General features: G+C 37.5%; 1 long non-coding RNA gene across 10 annotated transcripts in view; it reads left to right on the top strand.

The window, feature by feature from the left end:
* Window positions 1–9117: 9117 nt before the first annotated feature.
* Window positions 9118–24776, top strand: part of LOC107833140 (uncharacterized) — a 91560-nt gene continuing 75901 nt past the window's right edge. For 8 of the 10 annotated variants that reach the window (XR_001658855.1, XR_001658854.1, XR_001658856.1 and 5 more), the window contains exons 1-3: window positions 9656–9748; window positions 11055–11103; window positions 18158–18251. This is a non-coding gene — a long non-coding RNA (uncharacterized LOC107833140). Of the gene's footprint in view, window positions 9350–9655; window positions 9749–11054; window positions 11104–18157; window positions 18700–24776 lie in introns of those variants that run through there. The other 2 variants (XR_001658852.1, XR_001658851.1) reach the window with 2 other exon arrangements.

A 24776-nucleotide genomic window follows, 5' to 3' on the forward strand; every position in this document is an offset into this window, starting at 1 on the left:
TAAAATCTAATTGGCTTTCTTGGTAAAAATGTTGATGGCCTTAAGATAAATCAATGCTATTGCAGCACCACACTTTGAGAATTTAGAAAAATCCTGCCTTTAATTTAAGTGAAGTTATTAACTGAGGAAGTAAATGTATGAAACATAGCACTGAGATTTCATAATTTCCTTTTTCTTCTTGCATGTTTGTCAGAACATCAAACAAATTTAAATATTAATCAAAGGCAACAGAAATAAACACAAAATGCAGTTTTTAAATGAAAGTGTTCAACTTTGGTTTTAAAAGTGGATTAGTAGTTTTGAAAAGCATTTTTCTGAATAAAAGATCATTTAGAGTCAGAAAACAAGAAGCCACTTCCATCAGGACCATGACATTTTTCCAACGCTACAGTGATCACAGAACAAGCTTTTTTTTTTTTTTACAAAACAAGATATTTAACCGGACTATACTAGAAAAACAACCTGTTGATTGTAAGACTTTTCCAAAATAAAGCCTCAGATTTAAGAGAATGAACCAACTAATGATGGAGACGAGAAGAAGATAATTTATTAAACCACTTAGATGATTAGCCTGAGAACCAAGGAAACTACAGGTCATAAAGTTCATCAGGTAAAACGAACTATTATTATTATTTTACAGATAATTAGCTCCAACTTTGCTGGGGGTTTTTTCTCAGTGTCTGAGCTAAATGAGGAAAGTGTGTTAAAACCAGCAAATAGTTTTAAGTGAATATTTGATGCAGCAGGTGAACTTTGATGATTCAACAGGTGAAGTCTTTGGAAAAACGTTTTTAGAGCTTCGTTAAACACTGAGAAGTAAAAACCGAGACTTGTCTTTCTAATATGAAATATTGTGGTGACATTGCCTGATATTCCATATATTTACTACTTTTAGCTGTTAGTCAGTACTGTACTGTATAAATAGTCTTTACACTCATAACTTATATACTTACAGTTCTAGCATATTTGAAAACTTAAATGTATATTTGTAATATGTATTTTTGTTCTCTGGATGGATGCAAACTGCATTTTGTTGCTTTGCACTTGTGACTTGACAATACAGTTGAAATCGACTCTATTCTTGGAGAAATATTAGCGTTGACCGCTGTGGGCATCAGAGGAAAATGCTGGTCAGAACTGGAGCAGCAATAGTTTATCTGAATGTTACCAACATTTTTTCAAATTACAAATGACAATAGTCATTTTTTTCTGTGGTGGATTAAAGACAGATTGGGCTCATCAAAGATCACTTTTATATACCTCCACATATAGCTTTTTTTTTTTACCTTTACAAGCAATAATCATTTATAAATGCGTTATCTGCATTTTCCATATGTGTTAAAATTATACCAGTTTTCCCTTTACAGTAAATAATTAATATTGTCCTGCATGACAAGCTGAAATAAAACTAATGAGATACGACCACTGACTTCAAGTATCTCTATTTATGCAAGTAATTATTAGCCTATGAGAGGCTGCACACACAATAATTTGGTTAAAATTGATTATTTAATAGCAGATAAGGAAAAAAACAGAAAGGCCTTTCCAAAAACAGATGACTCAAATAATATGGAAATGAAACCAACATTCCCAGCAGATGATTAAATCAGTTTGTTCCTGTGTAAACACACCGTGAACATGTCTTTAAACAGAAGCTGCAGCTGCATTCATGGTCTGTAGGACAACGTAAACCTGTCAGTTTATTACGTCTTATTACAACGGCGGAATGAGCCTAAATTTCAAAGGTTAATTTATGTCACTTTTTCTTGAAATATTCCTCAGAGCATCCAGAAAATGACTGCAGACTCAGACCGAAGCATCATCAGAGTCAATTTCCAAACTTGTAATTGCTTTTCACTTCCGTCCTGTAATGGCCATAGACTGAGAACCACAAAATATTTGCTGATTTCCTTTTCTGTTGGTAGAAAATTTACACTTCACAGCATTGCGATTGTTCAGAACGCAGACATAAACTCTAATTTGTCCATTTTCTGTCTTATTACATAAATGGTGAGAAGAAGATTAGACTTTACTTTGAATTACCTGATGCAGTCCGGCAGCAGCCTATCGCAAAAATCTTTATTTTCCTCTGAAAACAGAAAAACATGCAGTGGAGATGTTGTTTCCTCCACACAAATACAGACCATTTATCTGGGAACATTTACTGAGTATTTATTTAAATAAAAGTACATCAATAATAACTGAATTATGCCGCCCTTTGATTTATTACCACTGCTCTCATAAAGTGCGTCATTGTTTGTTTCAGGTTAATTGGGCTTCGCTGCCGTCTCATTGTAACATCCGCTGCCCCTTGTTCGTTTAGAAAACGCTAACAGGTCTCTTATTTAAATCAGTTACAACAACAAGAATCAGGACACAATATTTGATCCTCCCATGTTAATGCTTTAAAAGTCTCTATAAAAAATATTCTGGCCTCGTGTCTTTCTGTTTCTCTGCTGCAAATCATTCAAAGTTTTAGCAAAATACATCTTGACACTCATTTCATTCCCTGCTTTTACACACAGATTAAAGAGTGTTTTAGAGGTCATGTAGTTGTTTTTGTGTGAACAATTTGCACATTGTATGTATATAAATGTTTCTTCTGTTAAAGTGGCAGCATTATGGAGATTCCAGGCACATATTGGCATTTTACAACACTATTAAGTTACCTTAATAGTTGTAAATATCGAGCATAGCTCAATGGAAGCTTGTTGACTTAAAATTGGCCTCTGTCTCTTTAAGAAGCTCATACTCTGATACGCTGCCTTCATCACAACGTCGCTTCTCCATTATGCCGTTTACAACCATTATTTTAGATACATTGGACTGAGAAGCAGTTTGAATGATGATGTCAGCAAACTCATAGCTCCACCAGGTGTTGCTGCTGCCGCTAGTCTGGAGGAGCGAAGTGGCAAAGGTTCAGGGGAAGGTATAACATTATTATAGGATGTTATAACCATTTTTTGATAATTATTGAGTCGGTAGGTAATATATTTAATTAAACTGAGATAAGGAGTGATATTAAATAAGTGTTCACTTCTTCCCACAACTTTTAAAATAGAAAAGTGGAAAACAAATGATTTTGTTCTTGCCTAAGTGTTCACATGTTTTTTTTTCTGACTGCTTGTTCTCTTGTTTTTTAAAACCTGTTTCTATTAAATAAATGATATGAGCTCCAGAGAATCAATTTTAGACAAACCATACCATACCAACTTTATTTATAAAGCACGCTGTACATCAAAACACAACATAATAAAAAAACATAAAATAAAAACTTACAGTTTAAAAACAAAAACATACAATTTAAAACTAGATCCCGCTAGAGTTGAAAGCCAAGTAAAATAGATGGGTTTTAAGACAAGCTTTAAAACCCTTCCCTTGAAGTGTTTTAACACTTTCAGGCAGACAGTGTGAATAAGATGTTGTTCTTAACATTTTTGCCTGGTGAAGTAAAGATTTAATGAAGCCAGTAGTTATTATACATTATGTTAAATTCATTTATACCTGTGCCGATTTATTTATTGGGTTAATTTCATGGTAGCCTTACCAGTGAACATCAGATTCACTGGTAAATGATTTCATGAAGGACTGAAGAAAGATAATTTATTAAAAACTAAGATCTTTTTTACTCAAATGAAATTGTTTAATAATTTCAACTGCTGTTGCTATTAAATAATTTACATTATTTACATTTAAAGGAAAAAAGATGCATTTATTTTGAAAAGAATTACTTCTAGTTTTATTTAAATAATCAAGCTTTGTATTTATATTATTTCTATTCTTTGTATTTAACAATTAAATTAGTATTTCTTGGTTAAAAGCACATTCGGCTCTTTATACCGCTCATCTCCACCAATTACTCACTATTTAAATTTTCCAAATTAGTTTGAATCTGTTTTCAAATATAAACTGAGCAGTTTCTCAGCTGAATATATATTTTAAAATAGTTTGTTTCTAGTTTCTGGCTGTTTAAGGAGTAGAAGGTCAGAGTTCACGGCGCTTTCAGACATTTACAGAAAGTGACATTTATCTGCCAGCCAGATGTGGTTGTTCCTCTTGAAGTGAGAGAAAAGGCTCACAAACAAATACCTTCTGTTTGCTTTGCTGCTTTGCCCTGTCAGTAGCTGGACCTGCTCCTCAGTGCTTCACACTGCAGTTTCTCCTGGATCCCAGGCGACTCGCCCCCACCCCCACGGTGCACGTGGCCACCATCAGTGCCCATATTTCAGAGAGTGAAACCAAACTGAAGGGTCTCGCCGGCTTCTTTTCAGTTTTCTGGAGGAGACTCAGAGTAGGAGCCTTATGAGTTTCTCAGAAGGATTTGTACTGAAGCCAAGTTTTGAATGCAAGGAGCCCTTTGTCTGCTCCCTTCTGAACCCGAGGGAAAGCCTGAGTCAAAGGGGCCGTCTGCCAAAACGGTCTTTCTTCTCGCTAAAACCCCAGAAAAGAAAGCGGGTAAGCTCCGCACCTTGTTTCTGTGCCAAGAGTGCATGTGCAGGAAGTCCTCGTTCTCCCCCCAGCAGACCGTCTGCCTTCCATGCCAATCAGGCCAGTGAGTTGGCAGCGAATGACCTTGCTCGCCAACAATGTAAGGAGGATGAGACACAAAAAGCTTCACCCACTGTGACCTGGCTCCACAAATAGTTGTCAGTTTGAAGCTGTGTCTGTTTGGATCATGGATCATGCCCTGTTCAAATCGAGGCTCTTCACAATAACGAGACAGAGAAAAGGTGCAGCGCGAGGCCAGGAAAGGCTCAGGGCATTTCTGCATCCTCCACTGTGACTGACCCAGGGATACGAAGGAGTGTGAAGCGTTAAGGCAGGCCGGCATGATCCGGGTTTAACCTCCACCTGGGCGTTAAATGACGCTGTGGTTTTTGCTTTCTTGGTCGTTTTCCCTGTGCATATTTAAACTCACCCGTGTCTCTGGTTTTTTGTTGGATCCTCTGTGTTGCATGTTTGCACTGGTGGTGTGGAAGCTTGATGGTTTAAGAAACAAAGCACTGCTTACCTGGGCTTCCTCTTCCAAATGATGGCTAGATAAGACAGAGGCATTTGGAAATTTTGACATGTCGACGTGAATATATGTATTTATTACTGTCAACAACTTTACTTTTTTTTTTTAGCCTCTTTTCTCCTGACCTTGTTAATAACAGTCACTGTCAGGAAGTATGAAGCAGATTTGATCCACAGGTGTGGATGAGAGTTTGAAAACTAGCCTGTGTCACTTTTGATTATTTTCAGGGATTAACAAAATATAAGCAAAGTGAAATGTGTGACGTGTGCATCTTTTCATTAACAGCCTTGGACCGAAGCCAGACCAGCTACTGAACAAAAGGTTGTAAAACTTAAAAAAGGTGAGAGAGGCGTCATAAAATACTGAATTTGGAAAATAAAAAATACAAGGCCAAAAGAAGTTTTACGCCTAAAAAGAAGAGCTGAAAAAATGTTCAGTAATTAGTATGAAAATGGAAAAGATATATAATTCTGGAAGTAAAGCAAAGGCTTCATAAACTCCTGGGATGTTTGAGGAAGCTGCTCTCCAACGGGAAAAGGTGAATCGTTACCTCCAGGTTGGAGGTCAAGACCTGCTTTCTGTGGAGATGTTCAAGTATCTGTATGTCTTGTTATGAGAGATGACAGGATGGAGTGAAAGACTGACGAACGGAGAGAAAGAGAGAGCCGCTCCAGTCTGGTGAAGAAAGAGCTGAACCAGACACTTACTGCTCCGTCTGCCCTTACCGGGTCCAGTCCTGGACATCTACCATCCTGCAACTTTTAGGTAAAAAAATAAAACAAAAACACATTTGAACCAACTTTCACTGTCAACTGATATAAATCAAAGTGACAGAGAGAGCAAAGCACAGAGGTCAGGTATGGTGAGTGAAACAAAGGAGGAGAGGATTCTGGGAAATATTGGTTTATCACAATAACCAACAGTGGTATCTCAGCTGTACGTTTTTCTATATACTACAGGTTTACATGAAATACTATTTAAATCTGAAAACCAGTCTGCCTTGTTAGATTAATGCAAGCTAACCAGGCTAAATACAAGCTAACAACTACAGATTTCTCTTTGGTTTCCACTTTAAACTCCTACCGGTTTAAAAAGAAAGTGTTTTAATATATTTAATGACATATTTTTGCACCTATTGACGGGTTTTATTTGATGTTGAGGAAAGAGAAGGTGAGACATTTTTCCAAAATGCAAAATGCTTACTTTTAGCCCTTTACGCAATCAGAGTTTTCTTTTTTATTTAATTTTTTTCATAAAGGCAACACAACAAACTGAAAAAGTTAAACTTCTGTTGAGGGGATATTTATCTTACAAGTTTTGAGAACCACTTTTGTAATCAGTGTGATCTTTCAACCAGCGCAGTTTGGTTTTATTCCCAGCATGCCGTCTGTCTGTGTGCACTCATTGTATTCAAACATATACTCAAACCACATTACCAGTCAGGCAAACTGTTTTTATCTATTCTTTTTCGTGAAATGTTTAGCTTTTCAGACTGTTCTACTTAAAGAGTATTCTGTATGGTGGCAGCTAACAAGTTTATGTTTAAAATGTTCCATTTCTTCAAGGACATTTATTTAGCCTATTCTAGTTTTTCCTTCTGCTTTCCTAATGTGAAAAATATGAAAAATATATTTTATTTATTCCACCAGTCAGAAAATCCTGATTAACTTTGAAAACAGAATCCTCTTAAATATTAATGTAAAATAATACTGAAATGTGACGGGGAAATGTAATAATTACCTGGATATTACTCTTGCAGTGTCAAACTGCATAAACTGAAATGCAACGAGGAGTCTGGTTTTTTAAATAATATTTCTTCTGACAATAGAGTAAATAACATAAGTGAGAAAGGCAGCTTTGAAGTACTAGACTCTCTCCATTTCCTTATTTTGCACTGGTCTTCATCATCAACCTTTAAGTCTTAGCGTGACGGCTGTGGCAGCTGACAACCCGATCAAAAGGACACAGACTAAAAAGGTGAAAGCTAATTCTTTTGATGGTTGGAAAATAAGGTTGACCTCTTTTCCCAAAATAAAGAGTTTATTAAATTGTTGCTCTGGGCATGAGTTTAAGCTGCAATTTGGAGGTAAAATGATATACTTACATTGCTTTAGCACAGCCTGTTGAATTGGAACAAAAGAAGGAAATCACATCAGTTTAATAGTTTTACGTTTTTTAAAACAAAAGTAACAACATCAGCACAATAACCATCTGTCTTACATCCAAAAACAACAATCAACCTTTGATATTACAGTAGCTTTGTTTTGCGCCAGTTAAGCTGAATTTGTTGCTCAGCTCCAGTTTTACTGTTGTTTGTCTCTGTTTGTGTCTGTGGCCAGAAATGGATAATGATACCAAACGGTTAGTACATCATTAAAAAAAAACATTTGATGTGCATCCATGGTGTTGAAAGCATCATATTTGTAGGCATGTTGCATCTCTTCCCCTGCAAATTTTATACTGTCATTATTTATCATTTTTCCCCTGTTCTAGTTTGAAACTAAAAATCAGATCTCGCACCCTTGTCGGCAAATGAGGGAGGAGACTTCAGATTAAATCTTCTTCAAATGTACGAAACATTTTCAGCAATAATGGTTTTCCGTTAAGGTCTGAAAGTATCGATGGAGACTGATGAACTGATAAAAATAACTCCAGCAGTTTTTTTTTCAGTATATGTGTCTATGAATAATTCAGCCTGTTCCCACAGCATGTGGTCGAATCAAAGAAACATTCGCAGGGATTTTGGGAGTCTGAGCTCAAATTTAGTTAAAAAATACGGAGTTTCCAAAAGTCATTAAATCTGGAAAAAAAAGAGAGAAATCTGCTGCTTGTTGCAAACGCTGACAGAATCATTTGGAAAAACTCAAATGGAAAAAGGTGATTTGTTTGACAGCTAGTATGTATCACTTAAATAATTTATTTTAGCAGTTTGTATCGTTTTGAAATATTTTATGTGAGAACAGAACATTTAATTGAGACCAATGATTTGAATAACTTGATCCTCATGATTTTGCACTAATACAAAAACAATCAGGAGGAAAAATGGAAACCAGAAGTTCGGATGACTTTTACTGACCAAACTACACTAATACACTAATACATAACTGCATTTGTAACTCAGAAGTGAGGAAAAAATCATCTAAGTTACACAAATAACCACCAGTCTCTTGGATGTTACCATTTCTCAAATATTGCTTTCTTGTTGCCTAAGCCTGATCAAAATCTGAATAAAAGTAAAATGTCAAAATATCATGACAGTTTGATGCAGACTGCTGTAGTTCAGAGAGAGACCCAGACATCAATTATTGTACAGCCACCTTCACACACTTATTGGCACCACTGGTGAAGGTGTGAAAAAAGGCTAAAAATAAATGAACTCTTTATTGCAGCAGAGTGGTCTGAAGCATAATGCAGTAGTACTGCCTTCTGTAGCTGGCAGAAAAGATTAGGCACAATTAAAGGCTTTGCAAATGTGAATTGATTAACAATTTACAGACTATGAACTTGGTTTTGACGTACGATTATGCTGCAAAGTGTATGTTTTAGGTAAATCATCAAAATGTCACGTTATTCTGAAACCAGACTACATCTAGAAATATAAATTAAGTGAATTAAATCACCAGAATTAAATCCTGGTGATTTAATTCAAATCACCTGGATTTGAATTAAAAATGTCCCTGAAATTTTTATGTTGCATTTTTGTGCTTACTTTTTCAGTTCTAAAATATTTTCAAAATATTTTTGAACCTAAAAAAATGTCATTGTCATTATTTCTACCTGGTTTATTCATTTATTTTCACTTCAAGTTAAAAATTCACATTGATATGTTTTTTTGGAATTTGAGATCTACATTTGACATTCAGTTTGAATTTTGTTCCTTAAATACACAAATATTTTGATCCTTATGAGGCTCCATAAGGAAGAAATAATTTGAGTTTCTAAAGTGTTTGAATTTTGTATTTGATAAAGAATTTTTATTTTTCTTTGGAGAGGGATAAACAGACATAAGTTCAAAGGTCAGAAAGTCTACACATTCAGGATTTGTTTTAAAGATAAATGTATTTGATAAACATTTAACCGAAAAAAAATCAAAATGATCACATTTTCAATAACTGTTTCTCCTGTTTAACTTTAAAAAAAAAAATACAACGTCCTGATGACGTCATCAAGTGACTCCCTCCCGGCGCGCTTTAATCCGGAAATAGCTTTGTTTGAATATCAGAACCGGGGAAATGTTTGACACTAAAACCCCAGGATGGATGTGACAGCAGAGGCAGAAACACAGCGTGTGGACCCACGACGAACCGCGCCAGTTTGTGCTCAAACCAAAAAGTACGTAAAGCGTAACAGCCGTTAAAGTTCTGTGCTTTTATTTTGGCAACGTCCCATACAAGGTATCCATGGTAACAGAACAACAGCTTAACCGCAATGAAGAAAAAGGTTAACGGCAAGGCAGAAAAACGCAACTTAAATTTAGCTTTGCCAGTAAGGAAGCAAGGTAATGGGGATTGAAGTTTAAGTATTTTAATTCTGTGATGGTTTAATTAATGATTAATGAAAGGAATTGTATAAATGTAACGAGCTATGCTTCACGAACGGTGAAAACGCTTGTAATTTTTCTTTTTCTTGTTTAGCTCTTACTGTGGTCGATGAGGCAGAAGGATGACTTTAATAAATCATTTTACCATCAGTTGCGACCTTCTCAGAGTTGACTGAATGCTACAAAGTAAGGTGCTTTACTGTAGGATTATGTCCCAGATGGTGACGGCGCCTCCATGGAGGCCCCCATGCACTTTCTTCAGGGTGGATGGATAGGAAGTGGGTCAAGGGGTGCGTTCACACTGCAGCCTGAAGTGACTCAATTCCGATATTTTGGCAATTCCGATTTTTTTTGCTGGGGCTGATCACACTGCCAGTAAATGCGACCTGTATGCGTTCTGCAGTGTGAACGGGCTAACGACCTGAAAGTGTCCCGCATGAGCAGTAGAGGGCGCAATAGCGTCAGCGTTCTCAGTGTTCTGCCAACTGCCATAAAAAGAAGAAGCGCTCAGTGTTTGCGGAAGTAAACATGGAGGCTAACGGTGGAGCTTAGCTTACATATTTCAAGTTGTTGTCCGGCCGGAGCAGCATATTAACAACTTAATCCTCATATATTCCGTCATGGTTGTTGTTTTTCTTCCCACTTGCGCTTATCAGGACGCAGTATAGTGAGATTTGTTGAGAATCAGTGACGTTCAGTTCGGATGAATGCGACCTGTACGTTAGGTCGCATTTGAATCGGATACGTGTCGGATATGGGTCACATTCGAAAAAGAATCCGACCTGTGCTGTTCACACTGCCATGAAAAGATCGGAAACAGGTCGCATTACGTCAAAAAAATCGGAATTGAGTCACTTCAGGCTGCAGTGTGAACGCACCCAAGGCTTGCAATGGGCCACACTTAAGACTGACTGAATACAAATCATTTTAGCAAAACCAGTTGGTGTAGCTTTAAGCTGGGTCTCAAATGTTTATTAGGAAAATCAACACATACAGGGATGATTTGGGTCCCGCTTTTTCCATCCACTGGGTGTCACTTAACCTGACCATAGGTCTGTCACAGTAAGCAATGAATCAATTAATCACATGATAAATTAAAAGAAACTCGATAATTTTCATTTGCTTGATTTATCATTTTCTCATTTTACCGAAAACTGGATGATAAAAGTCTTCAGTCTGGTATTTTGTTCTCAACTATCCCGTTTTTGGAAAGATAATTAACACAGACTTCATAATTCATTTTATTTGTTGTTTCTTCATTTATTCTGGATATTTCAAATGTCTTCCAGCTAAAGTGTTTAAATGATCATTAGAATTTAAAGTTTATTCAGCCTCCAGAATGTGTTCTTGCATTATTCTGCCATTTATATTACTTGAAAATGGCCTCAAAGCAACAAAATTATCATTTATCGCAAAAAGTTCTGCAACAATTTATGGTCCAGTTAAATCTGTAATCGTGACAGGCCTGCCTGACCATCCAATCTTCTTTCTTTTCAGTCTGTTGGGGCCATGCGTGCAAATTTTGACTGAAAATGTGGTGAATGTGGTACGTATCATCTAAATTTAGTTGTTTTTTTGTCTCAGTAAGCCTAAAATGAACATACAGTATGACATCAAACGCACTACATGCTTGTCAGTGCCACCTAAAGACCGTCTACTTGTAGATTATTTTTATTACAGGCAGCCAAGTAATTAAATTAAACTTAATTAGTGATACTGTCTGTTTGTGAGACAATTGACAAATCTCCTGTGCTGACTTGTCCTTTGAGTGGGAACTTCTACGTAATTAAGTATCTCTGTGATGAAGATGTGCAGAGGAGCTATGAATCACATCATGTTAGCTGCCATTGATGAGGCTCAGGGTGAAGCATGGTGAAGCATCAAACGCTCGTTTATAAAAATGAAAGTAAATAGGCACATAAAGGCCAGGTTGATTTTGTGAGTTTTGAATGACTGATGCATGCATAATGAAATCCTAAGCAAATGTAAATCTTTCCATGTATTCACATAATCATCCATCAATCCACTTGTTTTCAGTGGCTGTTTATCCTTGTGCCTATTTACTTTCTGCATTATGTGAGCATAATAAAACAACCCTGGGCGTATTTAAATATTTGTGCCACATTTTTCACATTATAGCTGAAAAGTGTGGTGAACACAAACTGCTTTTCTGTTTGTTTGTTTTTTTTATTCAATGTTGATGAAGGCCAGACAGCGGATGATATTTTGGTAGCAATATCATATAATATACGATTAAAAAATATCATTAATTATTAACAGTTTGCAAGGGCTCATCTAAATGGATGCTTTTGAAATATGAATTAGCAGATCATGAATGTTTGGAGGGAGATAGATGAAGCAGGTGGTAATCAATATGCACATCTTCCTGGCACCTAAAGCTAATAAAGATCTGTCAGCAGGAGCCAGACAGTGTGGCGCAGAGCCTGTGTTTAGGGGGGGATTCTCCACTAATTGTTGATGTGGTTTTGCAATTAGACTTATTGTGCGTGCGGTTTGTGTTAAAGCCATATTGGTGCTACCCGCGAGTGATTTTTCAGACTGTAATGCGGATGCAGCTATCGTACATCATCAAGACGTCATCCGAGTTTTAAAACATCCGATTCACTTCCAAAAAGCGCAACCTTCTGTTGAAACGCAGGCAGGAACCAAAGGGAAAGTATTGCGCTAAGAATGTTCTATGAAATGAAGATCGTAATTGTCTGTTTTATGGTTTTTTGCATCATGTACGCTGGCTCAGGCTCCCTGTTTTAGCTTGGCCTCACAGACTGTAGTGACTGTCAGTGCGATCACACCGAAACTGCAGCGGCAGACATTTCACTTTGAAAGGATTATTAATGAAATCTTGGTCTTTACACAGTGTTTCACTCTGACACTGGAAGAAGTTCTCTCTCCCTCCAAGTGACTGTTAGAGCAGCTGAGTGGACTGGGAGAGAGTGTAATTGTCACAAGAGCTTTCCAGCTTTAGGAGTCATCTTAAACTGCCGCGGTCACACTTTAAATCCTCTGGGATTATTGTGTGTTTGGTTGAGACATGCACTTGGATTTTTTGGCAGGCATATCACATGAAATCAAAGCTGAACTCCGTTGCTCTTCAAATCCTGGCTGTGGAGACCAAGTGTTATATAACCACTAAGAAATTAAAAAGGTCAAGAAATGTGCTTCAGGCATGGTCATGATTTGAACAACTCGGAAAACAAGGACTAATCAAACAAAAGCTGTGTTTCACTAAAATAGGGCACTGAAGTGATTATAAACTCCGCCATGTGTAACTAATCATTTAAGTCTGATTAGTAAAGTGTCTTTGCTAACTAGCAAGTAATTTATTGCCATATTATATACACAGGTCAGTTTGTTAGGTATATCTTTGTCAGTATGAGGTTGGACCCCAATGTGTCTTCTGTTTTTTGTGGCAGATCTTAATTAAACAAGTGAAAAGAGTATTTCAATAATCCAGCCGAGCCAAACTCATGGCCTGCGGCCCAAATTCGCTGCCAACTCAGCAACTTTCTTACTTTATTTAGCAACATTTCAGTCAAAAAAAATTGGCATCGGCCAAAATCGGAATCGACAGATCACGTTTTTTAAATATCGGTAATCTGTGATCGGCCAAAAAACTGCAATCGGTGCACCCCTAAATATGTACACAGTTATGCCACAAACATCCAGCGACTTCTTACTCAGAAACACACGTGGGCACACCCATTCATTATATTTAGCTGAACACAGCAAAGTTTTCAAAAGAAAATTTTCATTTTTGTTGCTGGAAGTGAACTAAAATATTTTATAGACCAACAAAATCTAAATTAATTGTCCTAAAAAGGTAAATAACCTTAAACATGGCGGCAAATGTTTTACTAATGTTGGTTTCATCAACAATATTGCTTGTTAAATTTATTATTGTGGACAAATAATTCACAATAACATTATTTTTGCAAATTTGATTAGAGATAAACTGCTCATTTTGACCCCCAACATCGACTATTTTGGACCTCGGTGCAAAACGTCTGGACACCTCTGAGCAGTGGAATGAAACTAATATGCCTCTCGTCAGACCATAGCGTCATTTAAAGTGTTGTTCATCCTTGAACTGTGATGGACACACCTTCATCTGACCAAACGTGCCAAACTGCGGGCTCTGCCCTCCTCCTATCACCCTGAGACGGCTCTGGAGGGTTGAGAGGTATGACCCATAATGCATCACCTCCCGCCTTTGGCCATCTGGTGCCGAGTACGACCTGAGTGAAGTGACGGTTTGTTATAACCATCACAGCACATGGGTATCAGTCTCTCCTGGCTCTCTAGGAAATTGACTCATTAGCTCAGTGCTGACTGGCTGAGGATGCATTATTCATGTGGTGGGAAGGGCGGGGCTGAGTCTGTCTGCTTGTGTGGTTGAGGGGAGATGTCGCAGGTGGCTGGAGGTCCTCTTGAGAGGCTGGTGCGTGATGGACAAGGGAAAAGACGGCCTCTCCACTAAGACATCAGACAGATGTTGGGTCGATTTAGTGCATCCAGACACACTTGTGTGAAAAGTTGTGGGTGGCTGAGCATGCAAAAACTTCAGCTGCTGCTTAAAGTCTCAGTTACAGGTGCACTGGATAGATAAGAAAGGAAGTAACATGGAGGAAAAGCTTTTAGAAATGTAACCCATACAAAGCCTTTTTCCTTTAAAGCCTCTCTCTCCTCATCTTTATTCCTCCTCGTTTAAACAAATATTTCCATAGTTTGAGGAATTGTTTTGATCTCTTTCCAAGGGTCAGATTATAAAATCAATACCACTCTCATATTCATTGCTCCAGCCTGATGTGAATTTAAAACCACAAGCCTTGGTCCATCCAAACATAATAACATTTCAGTACTACAACCTCAAAATCTTACATGTTAATTTGTTGTCCTGTTAGCCTAATCTATAAGAGGGGAGCATAAGAAAGATGATGCACTTTGCTAAATGGGGTTATGTGTCAGACCATTTGTTGGCCAGCAGAGGCAAACATTTGTTAAATCAGTAAGTAGGGTCATTGTTATCCGTGCGGTCTTGGACCAGGCAGAAATCTGGATAAATTTCATTGTTTTTGGCAAGGAGTCGCAGGATGATGGGTTGTGCCCGAAGTCTGGAGGAAGCAGTGACGGATGATAATGGGGCACTCTAGTGATTGAATCTGGCATCAAAAACTGAACACAGCGTCATGATCTGAACAATATACACTTTTAAAGCAACAATTCACAAACATTATGTGTTTGGTGTCTTGCCAGTGGGCTTTGGAAATGGTTGAACGTATCAGATATAGCCCCTCTAGTAAAGGTCGGCATAAATAACAGCAACATTTCTGTTTGTCATACAGAAACGTAGCACAGAACAGAAATAGCAAACAATAAAGGCATTTTTTTATTTGCCTTATTTTTCAATGCTTTATCGCCATGGGGTGTTTCAGAGAAAATATTCCATCATTCCTTTTTTGTTTGTTTTAAGATATATTTGGAACTGATGGCCTTTGTTAAACAGTGAGTATGGAGAAAACAGGGGAAGACCTGATGCTGCAGCAAGTGGCCAGAGATTAAACCGACTATAATCTCTGCATCACTTTTTTACATATCTATCTGATTCTGGAGCATGAACAACAGTTTGACGTCCAGCTCAACTGGACTCCCAGATTTCTTTGGCTTATTAGACACAAATTACTGAGTTTTGCAAGAACTGCTTAATATTGTTCACTTTTTAACAACCATTGTTCCAAACTTTAATATTTTCTGCTGGTAGAGTTTTTCTCTGTGTTGGATTTTTAAAACATTGACCTGAATTTGAATCATCTTAGTTTCTGTATTTTGTGACTTAACTCCAGAGTTGAATAGTTACATTTACACAGCGGCATTGACTTGAGTAACTTTTTTGAAAAACATTACTGTTAGGAGTATTTTTACAACACTGTACTTTTTACTTTTTACTTGAGTAATTTTGAAGTATTTCTTCTCTTGAGTAAAACCTGGATTTTCTATCTACTGAATGAGAAACAAACATGTTTTAACCAAAAATTCACCATTATTAGAATTATTTTACCGTAAATTAAAAACAGACTTGACACTAAGCCACGTTTTGTTTTTATCAAGCTAATCTGGTGCAATGTCACACCAACATATGTGGCAAGATAAACAGCAGCTGAATTCAAATGAAAGCAACTTCTACATAATTCAGTCAGTAGATATAAGAAAATATAACTTTAACCAGAGGGTTGTTATGATTTGAAAAATAAACTTGTTCATCTGGTAGTTATAGGTTTAGCTTTAAATTTCTTGAAGCATTGGTGTGTGTTGCAATATACTTAATTAAGAGATATTTAAGTGCAAAATTGTATATTTTCACTTTTATGTACCAACAAGTTTAAAATAGCAACCAAGTAAAGTTGAGGTTGGGTCTTACTGCTTGACTTTTGTACGCACTGATCATTCTTGTCCAAGTTGTTCAACATGTTCAGCACAGATCAGCCAGCTCTGTACGGTTTATTTTTCCACTGCATGTAGCTCCCAAATGGATAATGTTTCTGTTGGTAAATGTTTTTGTGAATCGGTCTGAGATCATCTCACCACTGCAGACTTCTTATTGGCTTGAATCCTCAGTTATGAGCACGGACAACATGATTTACCAACATGTTTTTTTAAAAGCCCACTTGAAAACTGAGCACAATATTTACAACTTTAATGGTGAAAATCTCACTTGTGTGCATGACAACAATCAACAGAGGTTCATTAAAACTCAAGTGTGGCTCCACAAAGCCGTCTATTCTCCTCCGCTGTCCAGAGTTGAGCTTGGTAGCCCTCAGTCATTATAATCATTCCCAAAAGATTTTTTAACCCTGCTGTACTAAAAGCCTGTCAAAAACCATTCAATTCAATAACCACTCCATACTCCTCCATCATCTATTTGTTAGTCATTTGTTAAAAAGGGCTTCCCGAATCAATGCAGTGCAGCCTATTGAACTGTGTCTGTGTGTCATCACGGCTGATTTGGCCCCTGCTGAGAGGATTTTGTGGCTGTGGCGCTTTACCGTATTGTAAGAAAAACTCTCAGAACATTAAACCTTTTCAATGCTTTCAGAAATCTACCTCACTTTGTCTTCCAGCTGCATAAAAAGCAATTGAAGCTTACGTCATTCTTTCATGCTGCGGCGAGATACAGTCATTTTGGTTGGTGACAATAAAGAGGAAAGAAGACACATGATGGTGATGGTGGTGGTGGCAGGATCATGCTGTGGGCATGTTTCCATTCTGCAGGAACAGAAAAACATTTATTTCATAAGAGTAATTACTGACGCAAATTATGTCGAAAGTCCCATTTAAAAAGACAGAGTACCCAAAAATACTTGAGTAAAAGTAGCACTACTTCAACTTATTTTTGATCGAGTAAAAGTAAAAACTAGTCATCCAAGAAATTTCTCAAGTAACAGTAAAAAAGTATTTGGTAAAAATGTTTAGTCAGTAACTGATCAAATTATCATTCATTTAATATTTAAAAAATTACGACAGACGGACCAAATTATAAAGTCAAATGGAAATTGTGGTATTTTAAGGATAACAATTACAATAATTCATATAAATAACAAAAAATAAAATCTTTCCAAATCAATTTCTTTCAATAAAAAACTTATGAAACTTTAACAAAAACTGCAGGTGTGTGTGTGTCTGTGTCTGGTGAATTTTTGGCTAAAACATGTTTATTTTTCATTCAGTGGGCAAAAAATCCAAACATTTTACTCAAGTAAGAGTAGAAATACTTCAACCTAAAATTACTCAAGTAAACAAATAAAGTACAGAGTAGTAAAAATACTCCTAAATGTAATTTTTTTTTCAAAAAAGTTACCCACGTAAATGTAACAAGTTACTACCCAAGTCTGCATTTAAACCATACCGAAATGTCAAAGTAAATTGCATTAATGTATAAGTGAAGCTGCATTAACTTGGGATTTATTATCTATTTTCTATGGATCTTGTTTTATCCTTATGAGGTTAAAACCAGTGGCTCAGGGAGGACAGGTGCCTGGTAGATATAATTTACTGCTGGATTCAGCCGCATACAAACAGAGCCACAATAATCAGGTCAGAGCATCATAGAGCGAACATCACCAACCCTAAATCTACTGAGAATGACCTCAACACTAATGAGCACAGCTTTCAGTCTGTTGGTGTGCAAAGCTGGTGGAGCAGAACTGAAAAAAAAAAAAAAAATCACAGTTGTTATTCCTCAAAAGGTGGATCTGTGTTAAATCAGTGGGATGGATATAAATTTGCACAACATTTCTGAAAACCATACATCAGTTTCCTCCTATTTTGCAAATATTTACTACCGTTTGATTCTATGATGCAAAATATGTGACTTCAAAGACATGATAAATGTGATATTTCTGACTATTTTATATTGTTTCTGTAGAAAATGAATAATGGTGCAATAGTAAAGAAGTCCACTATAGGAAAAAAACAACAACAGGACAGCTGTGAATCAATGCATAAAGCAGAGGACTGATAGTGTTTTAGGAAACGTTTTTATGTATTTGTGGATGAAATTCACTTGGACTTTTGCAACTCTGCAGATAACTTCTGATGAAGAGTCGGTCAGCACACCTCTACAGTCCTGACCTGATGCTCACAGAGAAACTCTGCAGGCAGGTTAAAACAACACAGCAGGTTTGTGTCTGCAGTCTCCACAGCTTTACTGAAGACTAGCAACCCCGTTTCAAATGAAACGGGAAGCATCTCCTCCCAGAACAACTGCAGAGATACAAACAGTAACATGAAGCCGACACCAGACTCTGGGAAAGTTAAAAATGTTTGGTGTTTATGGGTGCACACAGAAACAGCTGCTTTAAGATGTGAAAGGAAGCCTTATGTGTGTTCTGGCTGTGCTGTTAAAATGTTTACATTTATCTGGCACTTTTTTTGTTTTACTGTTGTAAACGTTATGGGCCACAGATTTTCAGAAAACTTACTTTTTGCAAACTTACTTATTCCTTCCGTTTTTATGGTGGAAATTTGCTTTGAGGCTACACAGCAATTGAGAGTGAGCAGATATATTTGTGAAGTTAAAGTAGATCAAAATGAATCTAATAAAAAAAAACTTGTTTGCAGTGTTTTATCTCTGCCTCAAGATCATCAGTTAGTCAATTCAATAATTTGATCAGTTGCTCAGGGGACAATGCCAGTGGAAATTAGAGGTGTTTACTTTGCTGCTCATAAATGTCAACTCCTTTCTCAGGCATGTAGCCCAACATCATCACACTTCCACCTCTGTACCTCACTGAAAAGACTAAACCAGAAAGAAATTGTTATTGACATGCAGGATAATGGCTTCCCAGTAAAAGATATTGTTGCTGCCAAGTTTGCGTCCCTACCAGCTGTTAGATTATGAAGAGCTCTGAGGAAGGATGTTCAGTTTTTGGAAGGAAGCATCAATGTGGCCAAGGAAGGAAGACCAGGAAGTTAGACGTCTAAAAACGGATTGCCTGCAGTAGAAACTTATAACCCAATGATGCACTGCATAAACTTGGTGTATTTCTGAAAAAAAAAAGTATATGAAACGTATTAAATGTTTATCATTTAACTACTTTTACTTAAATATCTAACACCAGCAAAAAGATTTGGTGTCAAAACTTTAGACTGCAGTTGTGCATTACTTATCAGGATGCATGATGGCGTTGATATTAGCAGTGTTGCCTTGCAGCAAGACAGCCTTTGGTTTAAATTCCTGTCTTTGTGGATTTCGCCCGTACATGCATGTTTTTTCACCAAGTACTACATCTACAATCAACCAAAACCAAGAATGCAGATTAGTTTGGTAAAGTTTTAATTTTGGACGGCCAAACTTTCCAGGTTGTGGCCTATCTCTTGCCTGCTGACCACTGGACATAGTCCCAGTCAGATTTCACAACCCTGCATAGAAAATGGATGAATGGATATCAAACACCTTTTCTGTGTCTCTTCCTCCTTAAAATATATTTTGTGAAATGCAGAAATCGGCCCGCCACAAACTGCTGATGAAACCAGAAATCCTCCTGCGGTTTATTCACATTAAAACCGCCTGGCTGAAAAGTGTCCTCTGCAAACATTTCATGAAGCTGCATTACAAAAGTTCACTTGAAATTTGCTCTACAAAAGATACGTGGAGACAACGGAAATGATGCACGAAACAAGAAAATAATCGTGTGTGAAAGCCAGTGAAGCTTCAGATGTCCGCTGTAGTCATGGTCGGTTTAGCCATGTCCTCATGCTTTAGCAGGTTTTATGCTCGGGTCTGTCGCCACCGTATAATTGCTAATCAATGTATTGATTGATAGAATTTATATAGTCCCATTACAATTTCAACACTACAGAAATTTTATTTGCTTTTAGAAAGACACCGTAGTGTGACCAATCCACTTTTATTGCGGCAATAAAATCTGCCATTATATATCGAAAGCCACGTCACAACAGAGAAGCTTTAGGAGTTCAGTTTGGGTCTTCAATAGAGTCTGCTGTAAAAATACAACTCTGTTGTGAGTGCAAAGCCAATTAAGATATCCCGTCTGTGTGTGTGTGTGTGTGTGTGTGTGTGTGCGTGTGCGTGTGCGTGTGTGTGTGTGTGTGGGTGGGCGGGAGGATGAGTATTTTACTGTGCATCTGTACAATAATAGCACCCTTGAGGGGGGCTGTCTTAATAACATGACGATGTAATCTGCAGTGGATGCTCCCTGAATTACAATAGCTTCGTCTCTGCTTGTATGTGCATTCATTTCAACTTTCAAACAAATCGTCGGGAGTGAAAATCTAAAAAGCAAACATAATTACCTCCAAATGAAAGCAGTTGTCTTTGAAGAGTAATTACAGCAGCCTAAAACTTTAAATCCAAGACGCGTGGATATACCGTACCTGCCACTTGTTGACAAACATTTAGGTCTTACTGTATGCCTCACACAGAGACGCTGCTGGGAGGAGGAGGAGATTTAGCTGATAATCAACAGCTTTGAGATTAGGCTGGATCATTGGCATTGAGTGGATAAGGAGAATTTACTGTATAAGACAAAGCTGTGAGCTTCGGGAATCAGCTGTCAAAGACTTTGTCCAGCAGATGACAAAATCATGCTGAGAGTCATGTTTTCGCCTTATGCAACCATGGCCAGTCTTTGACATTTGCAGCATCGATTAGGCTCTGAGGGGGGAACTGCATTGTCTAAGTTGACAGGAGCCGAACAAGCAAACAAAAGCTTACACAAAAGCAAAGAAATATCTCTGCTTCTCCTCAACATCCCATCCTTCTGCTGAATTGTACCCTTGATTTGTGCCGGCTGGCTCAACTTAGCTCAGGGGCTTTATTAGCTTCTAATAGGTATGTCATTTGAAAGTGACAAATCTGACAGCCATTTTACCGAGGGTGTATGGTGCCGCTCCTGCTGCTGCTTTAATAGAGCCATTGGTCTGTTTCCCGCAGAAAAGACAGAAGGCGCTGGAGGAGCCTTGTCTTTTTGTTGTTTTTTCCTGCTGACTCAATGTGAGCGCTGCAGCACAAAGCCTTTGTCCCACCATGTGGGGGATTGCAAGGCGTTCTGAACATTGTGCTGTGAGAAGGCAAGGGGTTGATGCTTTAGTTGCAAATCCCAAAAACAGAACCGGGTCCCCCCCTCCTTCTACTGTGTTCTGCCTGCTGGCAATATGACAGAGCTGAACAGAATATGCAAGTTTCTGGTGATGTGCTTTAGAGAACGAGATGATCTGATAAAGGCAGAAAAAATAATCTCTCTCTATATAGGGGCCTGTGGTACAGACTTGAATGATGAAGTTTCTTTGCATCTCCATCTCTCATTGTGATGATGGCGACCTGTATTTGCATATGCATGCATTGCTTCCCTTTTCTTCTCCTTTTTCTTGGAGAGCTTGTGTCTGGAGTTCTGCAATGGGAATAAATAGTGATGTGAGCTGAAAATCTACTGCAAGCCTAAATCTGTCACTGCAGAACATCTATGATTTTAATTCATTCCCACAATTACATTCTGCACATTCAGCTGGTGGCGACTTGTTGAATTATTCCCAGTTCTCTTTGTTGCATTATTGTTATTAGCTATATCTTATTCTCCTCAGCTGAAAACTGAAACAATGCATTTTTCCCTCAGGGACCATTAAAGTTTAATCTAGATTGAATAAAAAAAATCTACAACTTGAAATTATTCTGCCCTAGTAGTTATAACTCTCTGTTGGACCAACCTATATTTCTACAGAAATAAAATATCCAGAGCCCCTTTACCACATAAAATATAAATATATTCTGCATGAGGTATTTCTTACACTCACTAATTGTCAGATTTATAAACTTCAGTATATTCCACTGAATATATGTGTTTTCTCTTCTGAAATTCATGTTAGTGTTGCAAACTTTAAGGGATGGATCTCATAATCTTTTACAACTTTTCCTTTTTTAGCTGTGTTCAAGCTTGTAACTCACAAAAGCTAGATTCATTTTCATGTCTGAAAACATGAAAATGAAGTATGTACAAATGTAAAAAAGGAAGAAGAAAAAAAAGACAACAAGCCAGTCGATAACGCTGCCAAAAGTTACTGAAAAGTGAAGTTTGGAACATCCAAACTGGACTTTTATGTATACTACAATGACTGGGAGGATAGCAGTAAAGACAGTCTCCTACTCCAACAAGAGGTAATAAAGACTTTATATGGCTTTTAGACAGGAGGAGAAATGCAGTTTGAAAGCAGTAGCCTGGGAACCTAAAAAAGGTGAACTCAGTTAAAGCAATCTTTGGTTTTGATTCGGATCTGACCAACATTGTTATTTTGGTGCGAATTGATGTTAAATTGTCTAAAACTCAGAGTTCTGCATGTTAATCCCTCCATGTTTTACCAAAAATGAATCTGTAAAAAATGTTTCTGCCTGTTGTGCCACTCAAACTGTTTAAGGCTGATAGAGATTTTTCTCATATGTTTGTTGCTAAAAGGTATAAGCCAATGCTACATACAGTATATGGTCAATAGAAGAGACGTTCAGATAGGTAAGTCTGTGGTCATAGACTTACCTATCGATCATAACCTGTATTTCCATTACAAATGGGTGCAAAACTTCGAAGCTATTTTCTTTATGTCTAAAAACTGAAATATTGCAATTGTATAAGAAAAGCAATTAAAATATGAAATGAAAATAAGTTTGTTCACCTGATATGTCTTTAAAAAACATCATCCTTCACCACTTCCTGTCGTCTTCTTCGTCTTTTCCAGCAGTAGTAACATCCGGTTGATGATCACATGACTCGTATGACACAAAGAAACTGTTTCCACTGCAGTTTTGAGAAATATATTAATTTTGATAAAGCTGAAAAACCACCTCATACTATCGGGGAAAAAAAAGCTATCTAAAATATTTAAGCTTTTTCGAAATTGCTGCATTTCCATTAAGCACATTTATTTTTGGATTTCCAATTTGGGCAATTATATTGCCAATGGAAACGGAGCTACAGATAAACAAAGGTCAAGTCAGTTTATACGGCACATTTCAGTAACGGTCAATTATTTCACAGACTCCAAAGAGGAAAGTGGATTTGTTGCATCAAGAGGCCACAAAGTCAGTGGTCTGACTGCTGACTCCCTGCTCATTTCTCAGCTTTAGATTTCTCTTTTCTTTAAATCTAAAATCCCAACAGACATAATGCTGCGCTGTAGTGAAACCCAGGCTGGGGGCAGAGATATGAATAACAGACTTTAATGAAAATAAATTCAAAAACTTGCAGGCGGTTAAGAAGGAGGCGATGGCAAAGAGACGGGAACATCCAGCTGAGAGTAACAGAAAGTGAGAAGCTTAAATACGGAGGAGCTTGATTACTAGACAGGCGGTTGATTGGGAGCAAGGTGCAAAGTGAAGGAAACTTGTGAACATGAGGGGAAGCTGAGGAGAACATAAACAATTAACCAAGGTGAAACACTAATCTAAGGAAAAGCAAAGATAAACTAAGCTGAAAACAACAGAATGAACTAATAAGCGACATCTACGCCGAGCATGAGTAAGCAGGAGAAAAATCAAAAAAGCAAACACAGAGAAACCCAAACAACGCAGAATCATGACAAATAGCTTTATAATCATGAGCCTAAAGTGAGAAACTGTTTTTGTGGATGAAACAGCAAACACGCTGTTGTTTACTACAGAGATGATTTGCAGTAAAAAGGCTCTACATCAGTTTTTACATCACTAATAAGTGGCCACATGACCGTTCGACATATTTCCCTTAATAAAGCAGCTTTTTTTATCTGAGAAAACAATCTGTTCTCCATTTACAGCGGTAGGACTCCAGGGATACGCGGTTACATTATGGCATCATCCGTATTTGCATGTTCACATCTTGTCTTCAGAGTGTGACTCGTAATATCAATCTTATTTAGGTGCTTTGAAAACAAAATTAAAAGGCAAAGTGTGATTTGTTTGTTTTTCAGCTTCAATTTCTAGACTTTCTGACTCCAAAATTTGATGATATTTGGCTTTTTAAGACGCAATCCCTCAAAGTGTAGAAGGTCTGGGCGAAATGCTGCTTTGCCAAATACTCTGAAACAGTGTGTCCTCACACTGCTTTGCTCAGTGTTGTCTGTCCACTATGGCGCAGTGGAGTACATCTGCAATGCAGGGGGGCTCGACAGTCTGCCCTCTATTTCACATGTCATTGCCTAATACCTTTCCTTTTACTCTTACTCTAAGCATCTGTCAGCGAGGTTTACCACATGGAGGCAGCCATGTGTCCGAATGGTGGAACTGATTATTCCGAACCTCTTCTGCCATTTCTCTTTTTCCAGCCAGCTTTGTTCCTTTTCTTACAAACTGCAGCCTTTTTTTTTTTTTCCCCCTGACAAGTGAAAAACAACAAAGTGTTGCTTATCGAAGTATACTGACTTTCATTTTACAGCCTTTGAGACCCGGTTTGCTTTTGTTACACTTCGAATGACCTGGAAAGAAATGACTTCAACAATATAACTACAAATATACAATAAAGCTGCACATAAACTAAAAAAATAAATTAAAAAAAAACACTTTGACTGTATACTTCCAACATTGTTGGTAAAAACAAAAGAATATGCAGCAGCATACATATGTGTTTGTGTACCTTTGAGATCTGTCTGTGCCTGTTCCTGACACACTTTATTCCCATCTCCCCTATGAATCCTCCATCTCTCATTGCTGCCACCGAGCTCCTG

The sequence above is a fragment of the Poecilia formosa genome, unplaced genomic scaffold (assembly GCF_000485575.1).
Source record: "Poecilia formosa unplaced genomic scaffold, Poecilia_formosa-5.1.2 Scaffold336, whole genome shotgun sequence".
Taxonomy (NCBI): Eukaryota; Metazoa; Chordata; class Actinopteri; order Cyprinodontiformes; family Poeciliidae; genus Poecilia; species Poecilia formosa.